A 14,245-nucleotide genomic window follows, 5' to 3' on the forward strand; every position below is an offset into this window, starting at 1 on the left:
TTCCTCTAAATGCCTGAGCATGAAGCCTGAATTGAAGTAATCAGTACCTTTGTGGAGCGGAATCACAGACCAGCGACACTAGATGGAGCTATGAATGGAGACTGAGCCTGGCCACAGCTCACTCGAGGGGCCCTGTCTGGAGCAGCCGGAGAAAGGTTTCCAACTCTGTGACATTCTGGAAGAGAAAAGCTACAGAGACAAGAACAAGTTCAGTGGTTTCCAAGGGTTCCAGGGCAGGGAGGGGTGGACAGGCAGAGCATGGAGGATTTTTAGGTGAGTGAAACCATCTGTCGAGGTGAGTACACATCACTACAAATTTCTCCAAACTCATAGACTGTACAATACAACAAATGACCCCTAACATCAACTTAAGGGGGGGGAAAAGCATATTATTAAAACTGCTCACTTTCTACCAATAATAATAATGGTACAGCCACAGGAGTAACGTCTGTGGAGCACTGACTTCCGTCAGAGGCCTTGCTGAGCGCTTCACACACACTGCGAAGTTAGGTATCCTCATCTCTAGTTTGCAGATAGGAAAACTGAGGCTTCCAAAGGATAAGGAACTTGCCCAAGGTCATGCAGTTAGTATGCAGCGGTGTTCTGACAGCAAATTTCCTGCTCTGAACAGTCACATCTTACTGGTTTTCAGGGCAAATTTCTCTCCAGAGGACCCTGCATGGGGCTGACCCAGCACCAGACATCCTCCTAGCAGCAGGACGTTAGCTAAAGAGACCCCAAGAATGATCAGCCGTGGAGTCCTCAGAGCCGTCAGTCCGGGCCCTAGGCACGGGGCATGGGAGGCAGCGGTGAGTCCGGTTTAACGGCATGAGTGGCAAACACAAGTTTCTCCAGCACAACACCGTGGCTCTCCACCCACACGCAGAGTATTCCCTGTCTCACGCGTTTGTTTACCGTTGCATCCCCCAGAATGTAAACTTCACAACAGCAAGCAATCGCCTGTCTTGTTCCTAGTTGCATCCTCAGTGTGTAAACCCAGCATCATGTGGGCTGCCAGTGAATGAATGCATGCACGAACAAATGAAATGAATAGGATGGGAAAATTTATGAGGATACTGCCCTGTCACTCACACTATCAAATTCAGTCAATATTATTCTTCTTATTGTACACAGACCAGAAAAAGGAGGCCCAGAGAGGTTACTGGCCTGCCAAGGTCACTGTCTATGCGGTGCTGGCTCTGAAAAGAGGCCAGCGTTCGTCTGGAGGAAGGGCTGTTTCCTCTTGTCACTGGTGCTGGTCCCTCAGCTTCCCCATGGCTCCTGTCTCACAACCACTGAAACAGCACAGGTCAGTCTAGACGTCAGAGCCAGGCCTCCTGCTCTCTCTCAGCTCTGGCTCCCTGCTTTGGGGAATACAGAGGTACTCCTGCATGGGAGTAAGCCCCAGCCCCCAGGAAGGTCCACCTTTCCAGCATGAGCTCACCAGCCCAGGCCTGGGCTCCCCCGCTTGCTGCACACACGACTGTCACCCACCGCAGGCCAAAGGCGCTGGGGCTGCTCCAGAGAAACAACGGTGGGGGCAGCCTGCAGTGGGGCTCTAGACCTCTACCTGGCAGGGGCCGCAGGCCTCCTCTCTCCCACCCGGCCCCTGCGCTGCTGTGCTGGTCCCTGACACCAGCCCTGGGGATAGGCTGGAGTTAATGGCACAAAGAAGGCTGAGCTACTAGGCAGGGAAGGGGGTTGGCAGCTCTGCATTATTTCTGGAAGTGGTGGGAGGGAAGCAAGGGGGAAAAATACTTAAAATATCAACGAGTGGTGCTTGGCTTAAAATTAGAAAAAAACTTCCAGAAAACAAGAATAAGGTGAGACTGCAGCAGGCGGCCTGAGGAGCTGGAATGGATCCCCGAGAGCGGGGCTGGGGCTCTGAGGAACACTGGGTGCAGCCGGTCATCGCGCGTCCGATTCTGAGACGTAACAAACATAGGCGCCAACGTTTACTCAGTACCTGCCGGGTGCTGTGGACTGAGGGCTGGTGTTCCCCCAGGTCCTAGGTGGAAACCCTAACCCCAGGGGGACGGTATTAGGAGGTGGCGCATTGGGAGGTCATTAGCTCATGGGGCAGCATCCTTGTGAGAGGGCTTCATGCTGTTAGAAAGCACACCCTGGCCGGGCAAAGGGACTGTAATCCCAGCATTCTGGGAGTCCAAGCAGGCGGATTGCCTGAGCTCAGGAGTTCGAGACCAGCTTGGGCAACGTGGTGAAATCCCATCTCTACTAAAATACAAAATAATTAGCTGGGCGTGGTGACAGGCACCTGTAGTCCCAGCTACTCAAGAGGCTGAGACAGGAGAATTGCTTGAACCCGGGAGGCAAAGGTTGCAGTGAGCAAGATCGTGCGACTGCACTCCAGCCTGGGTGACAGAGCAAGACTCCATCTCCAAAAAAAAAAAAAAAAAAAAAGGCACCTCTCACCCCTTTCACCCTTGAAGATGTCATCAGGAGACAGGCCCTGGCCAGGCACCAAGCCTCCTGACACCTTGATCTTGGACATCCGGCCTTCAGAGCTGTTTTAAATCACGTCTGTCATCGGCAGGCCGCCCAGGCTAAGGTGCTTTGCTACAGCAGCCGGAACAGACGAAGACATTAGTGATGGGAACCACCTCATTACACACCAACACGACTTCATTATTAAACCATTTTAAAGATGTGGCTCCAAATGGCTAAGTAACTTGGTCAAGATCAGGTGTGCAGGCGGCTCCCCAAGTTCTCAGCCTGCTGGGACTCTTGAGGATAATGTAACCGATGCTTCCATGTCTGCAGGGAATCGGGGGGAAGGCACCAGAGACCAGGGCCCCAGGGTACCTGAGGGTGAAACTGCAAATCTCTCCTTCCCAATGTAAACACATTACGGGTCTTCGAACCCCTTTGACTCCTCAACAGGCAGCTCAGCAACGCACCCAGCAGTGCTCAGCACGTAGGTAGCGAGCACCCAGCAAAGCACGGGGAAAGAATGGCAGAGGCCGCGCCACTCATTTTCACTGTGGTGAGAACACAGTGTGAGATCTGTCCTCTTAACAGATGTTAAGTACACACTACAATAACGGAACCGCTGGCCAGTGTTGCACAGGAGACCTCCAGAAGCTTTTCATTTTGCATAACAGAAACGTTATAGCTTTTAAACAGAAACTCCCCATTTCTCCCTCCTCTGGCTTCTGACAACCACTACTCTACTCCGTTCCTATGAACTGACTGTTTTAGGCGTCTCCTAAGTGAAATCATGAAGTGTTTGCCTTTCTGCGTCTGGCTTATTTCAATCAGCATAATGTCCTCAGGGTTCATCCAGGTTGCCACAAACGGCAGAATTCCCTTCTTTTTTCAGAGCTGAGTAATATTCCACTGTGTGTACACACACACACACACGGGCACAGGCCCTCAGCAGACGCTGAATATCCTGGCACCTCGATCTTGGACTTCCAGAGAGTAGCCTGCCCACCCGATCTTGAATGAGTTTCTTAATGTAACCTCTTGAAGCCACAACTTTGAAATGGGTTTATAATGGAGGAGAGCTGGTACTTAATAAGGTGATGCCTGTAAGAGCCCATCACTAGTGCCTTAGTTCACTCAGACTGCTGTAAAAACACACAAAAGCCACATTTTCTGCATCTACTCATTTGTTGACGGACAGTTAGCTTGCTTGCACATCTTGGCTGTCGTGAGCAATGCTGCATGAAGATGGTAGTGCGGACATCTCTTCGAGACCCTGACTTCAGTTCTCCTAGATTAACAGCCAGCAGTGGGATTGATGGATCACATGATAGTTCTATTTTAATTTGGGGGGAACTTCCACCCTGTTTTCTATGGTGGCTGCACCATTTTATATTCCCACCAACACAGTCTACATTTTCCGATTTCTGCATAGCTTTGCCAACCTTTATGTTTCAGGGTTTTTTTGTTTTTTTTTTTTTTGGTTTTTGGGTCTTGCTTTGATAATAGCCATCTTTACAGGTGTGAAGTGATATCTCATTGTGGGTTTGACTTGCATTTCTCTAATGATGGGTGATGCTGAGCCCTTTTTTGTATGCTTGTTGGCCATTTGTATATCTTCCTGGGAGAAATGTCTATTCAAGTCCTTTGTCCATTTTTTAATCCAGTTATACAGGTTGTTTTGCTATAAGATTTGAAAATGAGAACTGCAGGGGTAGAACGACCTGCTCAGGGTCACACATCTTTGTGGGCAGAGCAGGGAGAACTCTGGGCCTGCTGCCCCCACATGGTACCAACCCTGGGCTCTGTCCCTTTGCCAGGCCCTTGTGACCGAAAAGGAAAAATAAAACTATTTTCAAAGTCCTTGTCTTCCTCAGTGGCAGAGCTGTAGAAAGTCACTCCTGAAAATAAAGTAAAATTAATATGTTTAGAGCAGAGATATTTAAACAAAAACATGTTTCTCTTGTAATGTGGCTGTCTTCCTGCGTGTCCGCCATGGCTGTCCTCCTGCTGGTGTGGGCATCGGTGATTGGCACCTCACGGTAGTGGGTCATCCACTTTGAGCAACGGGACCCAAGTGTGTGCCTGTGCTGGGATGGTGAGCGAAGCAGCAGATCTGTGAGGTGCCTGCGGATTAACTTACGCTTTGCCTCAAGAGAGTGCTAGTTTAACTTGTAACACTGAATATCCTGACCACATGTTCGAAGAGTTCAGGTAATAACAATGAGAAGGCTCACAATAACAACAGCAGTACGACACAGGCACCACTGAGAAGGTCTAAATGTCTGTTACTTTAATGACAAACGAACGAAGACCTACAGCTGAATTAGGCAAACAATCAAAACAGAGCCACAGAGTGACACTCAGGACAGCGTGGGGGGCCGGGTGACACTCAGGACAGCGTGGGGGGGGCGGGGGGCACACAGGGCAGGGGGGGGGGGGGGGGGGGGATGGGGGGTTCCAGGGGGGGGGCCGGGTGACACGCAGGACAGCGGGGGGCAGGCCGGGTAATGCGCAGGACAGCGTGGGGCAGGCGGGGGCAGAGTGGGGAAGGGATGGGAAAACTTGCATCGAGGCTGATCTCACAGGTCTAGGATGAGACAGGCAAGTGTGTCTCAATCAATCAAAGATTGTCATTTCTCAAAAAGACACCAAAGCTGCATGGTAAAGAGTGACGGCTGGACGAGCTTGGACACAGGACATGAATGAATGTCACTATCCTCGCGTCCCCTTTACTGTCCATCAGGCTAAGCAAAGGGACAGCTCCTCCTTTAGAAGTTCCAACTGAAGTGCCCTGTGGGCAAACAAAGGAGAGTTTTGATGGCAGCCGTGCTGGCCCAGCAGTGCAGCGCTGTTTCCCTCAGATCTTTCTACGGTTCCGAGTGATCACATCAGTACAAAAGTGTTCCCCTGTGTCTTAGGGAAACATTTGAGTTCCAATCAAACTTTGATAAAAAAAATAAAAAAGGTTTTAGTCATCCTAATTTCTGTGAAAAATAATTGTGAAACCACAGACATCATAAAAATTAATGTTATCTAGATATGAACTAGACTTTGTTCATATATCTGCATATTCCACAAGTTTCCATTATGCAAATGTGAGCTGTGGCAAATTCAATTCAGCCTGTTAATTTCTTACCAAAGAAAATGATGGGAAGAGTAACCTGCTAAATGTCGGTTCATCTTGTGCACGACTCGGCTATGACGGGTGTGGTTTGCTTACTTGTAACGTGGAAGCATTCAGAAAGAAAAATTGTGTCGCATTTTAGTTTCTCATTAACCTGCAGAAGCACTTAATGAGATTTCTGACTTGATAGGAATGGAAGGTGACAGTCTCCTCAGATATGGACTTACAGGCTGCCTGATACTGTTGTTAAGATGTTGGTCTGCATCAAATCATACTTTCAAAGTGGGGGACAAGGAGAATGTCCTTGTCTCATTTGGAAACGCACTGGCAATGAGAACGGAGAAAAAGATTAGAGTAAAACAAAACCTGTCATGCTCTTTCTCCAAAACTGTGATCTTTCAAGATAAACAGCCAAAAAAAAAAAAAGAAAAGAAAATGAACAAACCACACCTATGTTGTTTGACATTATGCACAGGTTTCAACAAAAACTCTGGAAGTGACAAATGACTCAATTCTTGGGGGTAAGACTGCGTTTTAATTCAAAATAATGTCACAGAAAACAGGCAGCTCAGTTAACCAGAATTAAAACAGGCAACCCAGTTAACCAGAATTTTTTCTTTTCTTTCCTAAGACTGTAATTTATTTGAATATCCAGCTTTAAATTTACAAGTTGCACTCTGCATTTTGAAATCATTTTTTCATGAGAAAGAGAGATTTAACGTATTGTAACAGCCAGTGTGCTTTGGAGTGTTTGAAAACAGACACTTCAGGCACAAATAGCCCTGTGATACATTGAGAACGCAGAGGACCGAGCTGATCCGAACGTGGAGGCTGAAAGTGGATAGAATTGTTTTTTGAGAGCTAGAAACTCATTGCTACAACCTCACAGCCTACTACTGTTGCTGGTGAATAAAATCCTAACAATTCTAGGCTGAAACACCTGCGGAGAGGATATGTAATTTGATATCATCACATTGGACTGGCACCTTGATAAAAGTAGAAAGGTCAAAATGAATTTTACGTCGGATTGCACTCTGTTTTACTCTTTTATTAAAAAAAAAAAAGTAAAGTAAAAGAAAAGAAAAGAAAAAATGATCCAAAGGCTACAAGGAGTTTATAAAAATATTGGGGGAAAAAAAGCACAAAAAAGTAAAAATGTCTTATGTTATCACAGGAAAGAACCATATCATTGTTTTAAACATTGTTTCTAAAATGTTTGGTAAGACTTATACCTCCAGAATGAATCCACTGAAATAAACAACTGATCCTTTTTCTGAGTTTCCTGAGGACTGGAGCTTAAGGGATTCCCTCCTGTCCTAGAGGTGGACATGAAAGACCTGGAAAGCTGGAGGCAGCCAGGTCTCCCGTGTAGACATTCAGGGGACATTCAGGGGACGGGGACCCGCCGGGAGCTTTTGGAAGCAAAAGTGTCGAGTCAGGGGCACTTCAGTGGCATAGCCATGAGCACAGCTCTGCAGCTCCGTCTCCAATTTGAGCTCCAGCCTGCTGTCATGAGGGCCTTCAGGAGACACTTCCCTAGGCCTTGGACCACCCACATTCTTGCAGGGAGTTGCTGGAGCTCTCAGGCTACTCAGAGCTCTGTTAATTTGGGGGAGCTTCCCAGCTCATGGGTTTTCAAGAGCTCTCTGGGTTTTGGTTGACAGCCATGGACCCTTCATCCTTAACTCTCTCCCTAGAACTGTCGGTCCTGGGAGGAGGTCTACCTTCACCTGTGCACCGTCTTCTGACACGTGGCAGACTCTGGCTGCAGTCTCCTGGGCACTGCTCTTCTTCCATCATCCTGTGGCTTGGATGCAGCTCCGGGCTGGCCCCATTGGCCCCCAGGTCATCCCACTATGCTAGGTTCCACCACGGATGCAGGGGGTGAGGCCACGGATAGCAGCAGGGGACAACACGTTTGTATTATGTGGCCTTCCTCGTCCACAGAGTCAGGGAGAGGAGGACCAAGGAGGGCACTGAATTTCTTGTGATCACCTTTCCTCCACACAAGAAACCATGTAAGCCGGGCCCCTTGTACCTGCCAAGGCCTGGATCAAGGACTTAATCTTTGACCAGAAAAGCATCAGATAAAGGTTCAGTTGGTTTCCAGGGGGCTTGGGAAGCCAGGAGACAGGCAGGTGGGCAGCACACCATGACTGGTGCGTGGGCAGGGGACCTGCCCCAACTTATTTCCCAAGTGTCCACTCAAGGGCGTATCTGTTGCATCTGCCTTGGACCTCTTGGCGAGTTCTTCCGTGAGTGCCCCACAGTCACCCTCTTGCTCCTTCTCAGAATCAGCCCCACCCCCTCACTGAGAGGCTCTGTGAGCCCATGGACAGGTTTCCCTGGGGGCCCCTTCCCAGGTAAGCCCTGTGTCCTTTCCTACTGGAACTTTCTCGAGTTCCTCACATGATGTCTCCTGGTCACCTGAATTCAGCCTTCTTGACACCCTTCTGCTTTGGCCCTGACACACAGCAGCATGAAGGCCCACCTCTGCCACCACCTGAGACGTCCTGGTCGTTCGAGGTGCACAGACAGCTGTCCCTTGCATCACCGGTGCCCGCCTTTTGGTCGGGGGTGACCCTACGTTGAAGGTAGGGCTCAGGGTGCTTCCGCATCTCCTTGATGACAGTGAGTTCCCCACGGAGGACAGAAACCAGCACATAGGACGAGGGGGCCAGGCTGCCCCGGAGAAAGGAGGGAACTGGAGAACCACAGCCTTCCTGAGATCTTAGAGCCTCAGAAAATAAACCCGGTAAACTTTCCAATTAGTTCTCCCACATGATTCATTTGAGGCTTGAGACTTCAGTTGTGGTGAAAGATTGTGCCTCATTCTGGGTTTTTGGAGGGAGACTCCGCTGCTCCAGACCTGGTCTGGGGAGTTGTTAGCAGTGGAGGGTGGTCGAGGGGTCCTGGGCTGTGCCTGAGTGAAATCCAGGGTCTGTCCTTGGCCAGCATTCCAGGTAAGAGCTGGGGCTGGGACTTGTGCTGAGGCAGAGGCTGGGGTGACACAGGAGTCAGGGTTCTTTAGATTGGGCCTTGGGGCATTAAAAATTACTTTAAGTCAAAAAGAGTGCCTAGAAGGGACAGTCTGCCCAAATCAGGGCTCTGGCCATCACACACTCTCTGTGCCTAGCAAGGACAGCCTAGGCAGCTGGCTTCATGGCTGCAGCACGTGGCCTAGCACAGCTCTAGGGCTTGGGATCTGGCGAAGGCTGCAGCTGCTCTTGTCTGCTGTCAGTGCCCCAGAAGGACTGAGGTTCTCCTTTTAAGCAAGTGACTCTAAGGAATTCAAAGAAGTTAGTTCATGGCCTGGCCTCTGCTGTTTTGGCAGTGATGCCTCCTGTTCTTTCTCCAAGCATATCTGGAAATTCACCCTCTTTATGATGCGTCACTGCCGGCGTTCTTGAACACAAGCCTGAAGATGAAGATGCTACCAGGCTCTGCATGCCTGGTTGCAGGCTTTCCCTAGAGAATGGGCTCCATCTTACGAACAGAAAGTAGTTCTTGATAAAAAACACAATGTGAGGATGTGGGGAGGAGTATACGCTGCTAGATGCCTGCCTCCAGCAGAACACGCAGTGGCCCAAGCCTGAGAACTTTGGAACAAAAGAGGCCAACCGCAGGGCTAAGCTCTCTGTGACCACGTCCTGCAGGATAGGACGGCGGCCACGTGAGGTGAGTCCGAGTGAACGTGAAGCTACAGTGAAGAACAGAGTGCGGGTGGGAAAGGTGACAGGACACTGAACCTGGGAAAATCCTCACCTACGAGTGTGTGGTGTCAGGCAAGGGCACCCATGGTTTTGTTTTGACACTGAATAGCGAGAACAACACAAAAGGTGGGGACCCAGGTTTCTCTCTCCTCTCCCTGGGCAAGCTGTAGACATTCATTTTTCATGAATACTACCGTCTTCCTCTTTAAATCGTGGAGCTCTAAGTCCCTTTGTCATTATTCATCTTTTAGAGATAAATTATACCACATTGTTCCTTCTTTGAAAAAGTCAAATAAAGGAATGCTTTCTGTCGTGACTCTCAGGAGCCCTCTGCCAAGATGAGTGCGGAATCTCAGACCTGCAGGTGCACACGAGCTCCACTGGGCAGAATCCAGGCCCAGAGGCCGACCTTGCTCTCCAGACCTGCTCAAGGACACTGGACATGGGAGGGCAAGGCAGCTGATGAAGAAGTGGAGATGTTTTCTCTCACAGATATCCTGCTCTTTCTCAATAGTTCCCTCCAGGACCACTGGACAACAGTGGTGGGGATGTTAGCCTGGAACCCTCCGTCACACCACAGAGCTTTGCCTGTGAGCTTCGGATAGAAGGCTTGGTCCCCACAGTAACTCAGGCCCCACTCAGCTTCCTGAGAAGCAGTTAACAGCCATGCCCGTTTTCCCAGGATTCAGGGGGTTCCCAAGATGTGAGATTTTCAGGGATAAGTTGGTCCCCTTACAAAGGGATAACTGGGATAAGTTGGTTAACTGGGATAAGTTGGTCCCCCTTGCAGGATGATACTTCCATCTTTCCCAAGAGTTCTTACCAAAGGTGTCTCCTGTGAAAACAACTTTAATTTCATAAGTTCAGAAAGCAGGAGTCCCAACACCAGCTGAGAGCTGAGTCTAGGACTTGCTTACCTGGTTTCCACCTTCGTTTTCAGGCATACCGAGGAACATGGGTCCATGGATCCTTCTGAAGGGAGCAAAGAAACAGAAGCCGGGACCTCATGCCAAGAAGCAAACAGAAAATGGATAAAATATCACCTGAAGTTGAGTTGGAGCTCAGTCATGGTCGCAAAGAACTCACAAACACAGAGAGGCTCCTCCATCACCGGAAGCTCACTGCTCCCTCTGGTGTGAGGACACTGAGCAGGTGCCCTCCAGTCTACAGTTCCCGGCCTGCATCACAGAGCAGGACAGCATCAAGGCTTCTCATGGAACAAAAAGGAAAAGGTGAACCCCTAGCATCTCAGCCTTCACCAACCTGACAGGCCCCGGCACCCGCCCGAGCCTCCTCCATCCCCCCATGCTCCTGGGGGCCTTCCTCCTCCCCAGCTCCAACCTTTCTGCGCGTCCCACACACGCTCCATGTAGCTGCCCCACACATGACCCGGTGCTGACTGGATCCAGCTTTGGCCTTTGGACATCCCGCTTTTCACACCATCAGTTTCGCAGCCTTGAACGTCTTGACATTTCCTGGAATTTGATTAGTTTTCAGCACCCTGGACTTCCTCTATCCTCACCTCCAGCCTCCCTATATACTATTTTTATCTTGAACCAACCCAGACATAGAACTCGACACCTTCTCAAGGTTTTCTCAAATCAAGCCACCTTCAGGGCGAGCATTAGGAAGCAAGGTGTCCTTCATTAAGGATCTCAGAAGAACGAACGGAAGGAGGTGCTCAGCCGCCGTGTAGAAAATTGTTTGTACTAAAACTACTGCTCTGTAGTTGTTTTCCTTTCCAAGTCCTTAACGGTTGCTCTGCCCCCGAGGTCTCCGCACTCTCCTCCTCTGTCCCGCCTCTGGGTCCATCTCTGCTCTCACCCAGGTCCACAGCCGACCCAACATTTTAAAGTCTTCCCCCGTATTACTCATGGAGAGCAATTTAGTTTGCCCACTTCCTATCCCTAATGACTTAAATCCATCCGGATTTGAAGAATGGGTGATGTTGTCTATTACTCTAAACCCTTTAGGAGGGTAGTTGGAGTTACATATGGCAATATCTTCATTTAGTTGTGTTTGTTTGTTTTTGTGATAGAGTCTCGCTCTGTTGCCCAGGCTGGAGTGCACTGATGTGATCTCGGCTCACTGCAACATCCACTTCCTGGGTTCAATCAATCCTCCTGCCTCAGCCTCTGGAGCAGCTGGGACTACAGGCATCTGCCACCACACCCAGCTAAGTTTTGTATTTTTTAGTAGAGACAGGGTTTCACCATTTGGTCAGGTTGGTCTTGAACTCCTGACCTCAGGTGATCCACTTGCCTTGGCCTCCCAATTCATTTAGTTTTGAGTTATACCTGTGGTGAAGGGCTCCTGATTTTGTATTTACTTTCTTTCTATTAAAATCCCTGTTGGACTCTCAAAACTTAAAAAAAAAAAAAATCCTTACAGTCATTTAGTTGATAGTAAATAGATAACATGATACGGGAATAGATAAATCTATGATTTGGATACATAGATTTATTTTTACTCTCTGGGTTTTTCCAAAATCCCTACCAGTCTTTCAATAATTCTAAATGATATGAAGTTAGAGATAGGTAGATAGGTAGATGATAGAGCAGTAGAGATAGATAAAAGCTGGTTGACAGTGGGTAGATGACAGAGAGTTAGATAATAAATAGGGAATAAACAGATGTATGGTAGACAGGTGAGTAGAAAACAGGGATAGCGATCAGGGAGATGTATGTTTATCTCCCTGTGTTACACAAGCATGTAATAGAGTTTCATCGTTAAAACTATAAACTGCTGAAATTTATCATTGTTTCCTTTTCTTTCTTTCACTAACTTGATTTCCCAGCTAATTCTAATGAATCCGCCACGGCCCAGAATATTTCCCCCCATGGGATGGGTCTTTCCCAGCATGGGCAGCTCCTCTCTGCATCTCCTTTGCTACAGCAGCCTGTCGGGTCCGACCCACACAGGCCTCCCCTCCCCCCCTCTCTCCCTTCACCGCGGAGACTTTCTGTTCGGAAAAGTCCCTCTGCACATCTTCTATTCCTGGCATTGTCACTTCTGGCTTGATTCTGGCTCTGAGCAGCCCTAAAGGCTACAAGGATCCCACCTGTAAATTCACCCTTCGAAGTTTGAGCAAAAATAAGCTCCAGGATGAGAATTTCCAGGGGGTAGAATTTCTTATGAAAATAGCTGATCAACTGTACTCCTCAAACATTTCAGTCATAATAGACGTGTTAAAAGGATTGGGGAACTTTCACAGATGGAAGGAGATGAAAGAGACACGAGCACAATGTGTGATCAGTCCTTCACTGGGGGAAAAACGATGCCATAAAGGACATTATAAACTGGGAAATGGAAATAGATAAATTTAAGTTCTCTATTAATAGTCCATTTACTGAAGGAGAAAGTAATACTGTGGGTATAAAAGAGTATTTTTCCTCAGGCAAAGAACCACATCTGTCCTTTTCTCAGATTCACCTGTTTTTGAGACTCTTTTCCCCATTTGCCTCTCTGCATATATACATATTTTCTTTTTAACTGTACATTTGTTTGATAGTAAATCATATATGTATATATATCATGTCCCTTTATCCTAAAATATTTTCCCATCTTTGTGGTTTTATCTGCCTTTGGTCTTTGATGATGGTGACGTGCTGATGGGGTTTTGGTGTGGGTGTCCTTTCTGTTTGTTAGTTTTCCTTCTAACAGTCAGGACCCTCAGCTGTAGGTCTGTTGGAGATTGCTTGAGGTCCACTCCAGACCCTGTGTGCCTGGGTGTCAGCAGCGGAGGCTGCAGAAGATAGAGTATTGCTGAACAGCGAGTGTTGCTGTCTAATTCTTGCTCTGGAAGCTTCATCTCAGGGGTGTACCCTCCTGTGTGAGGTGTGAGGTGTCGGTCTGCACCTAGTGGGGGATGTCTGCCAGGTAGGCTACTCAGGGGTCAGGGACCCACTTGAGCAGGCAGTCTGTCCGTTCTCAGATCTCAACCTCTGTGCTGGGATATCCACTGCTCTCTTCAGAGCTGTCAGACAGGGGCATTTACCTCTGCCGAGGTTTCTGCTGCTTTTTGTTTAGCTAAACCCTGTCCCCAGAGGAGGAGTCTACAGAGGCAGGCTGCCCTCCTTGAGCTGTGGTGGGCTCCACCCATTTCGAGCTTCCTGGTGGCTTTGTTTACCTACTTAAGCCTCAGCAATGGCCGGCACCCCTCCCCCAGCCTCATTGCCTCCTTGCTGTTAGTTCTCAGACTGCTGTGCTAGCAATGAGGGAGGCTCTATGGGTGTGGGACCCTCCGGGCCAGGTGTGGGATATAATCTCCCCGTGTGCCATTTGCTAAGACCCTTGGTAAAGTGCAGTATTAGGGTGGGAGTTACCCGATTTTCCAGGTGTTGCGTGTCTCAATTTCCTTTGGCTCGGAAAAGAAATTCCCTTCCCGCTTGCACTTCCCAGGTGAGGCGATTCCTCGCCCTGCTTCAGCTCTCACTGGTTGGCTGCACCCGCAGACCAGCACCGACTGTCCGACACGCCCCAGTGAGATGAACCCGGTACCTCCGTTGAAAATGCAGAAATCACCCGTCTTCTGTGTCGCTCGCGCTGGGAGCTGGAGGCTGGAGCTGTTCCCATTTGGCCATCTTGGGCGCGCCCGATCTGGTTTTTTACCCAAGATGAATCTTAAGCAGTGCTGCGTATTGTAAAATAAGGTAGGTGTGCTAGTAAGTCAATCAAAATCTACACAAATATGAGAAAGCCCTAGAGAGGGAGAGCAGAACATGCCTTCAGCAGGCCCCACCCTCACAGAACCACACACACTTTCAGAGATGCAGGGCCCTTGCCGAGCAATGCAAGACGAGGTTTAACAGGATTGTGCCCCTACTTCATGATGGATAGTTTCTTATTCCTCTAAGTGAAAAACAAAATAATCACTTTCCCTAGTCTAGGTAAAATTTGCCACAGAGTGGTCACTCGAAATCAACTTGGAAAAGGCAGACTCAAAGTTCCACTGGCAGTT

General features: G+C 48.7%; 1 long non-coding RNA gene across 6 annotated transcripts; it reads left to right on the plus strand.

The window, feature by feature from the left end:
- Nucleotides 1-293: 293 nt before the first annotated feature.
- Nucleotides 294-13,724, plus strand: LOC110741306. Of its 6 annotated transcripts, none has more exons than XR_002517334.2 (4): nt 294-1,309; nt 7,270-9,250; nt 9,609-10,517; nt 13,687-13,724. It is a non-coding gene; the product is annotated as an uncharacterized LOC110741306 (long non-coding RNA). The 6 variants fall into 6 exon arrangements; XR_002517335.2 differs by lacking the exon at nt 13,687-13,724 and having other exon boundaries at nt 9,609-9,875; nt 10,226-11,394; XR_002517331.2 differs by lacking the exon at nt 13,687-13,724 and having other exon boundaries at nt 7,270-8,327; nt 8,932-9,250; nt 9,609-11,394.
- The last annotated feature ends 521 nt before the right edge of the window (nt 13,725-14,245 follow it).

Source organism: Papio anubis, chromosome 12 (assembly GCF_008728515.1).
Source record: "Papio anubis isolate 15944 chromosome 12, Panubis1.0, whole genome shotgun sequence".
Lineage (NCBI taxonomy): Eukaryota > Metazoa > Chordata > Mammalia > Primates > Cercopithecidae > Papio > Papio anubis.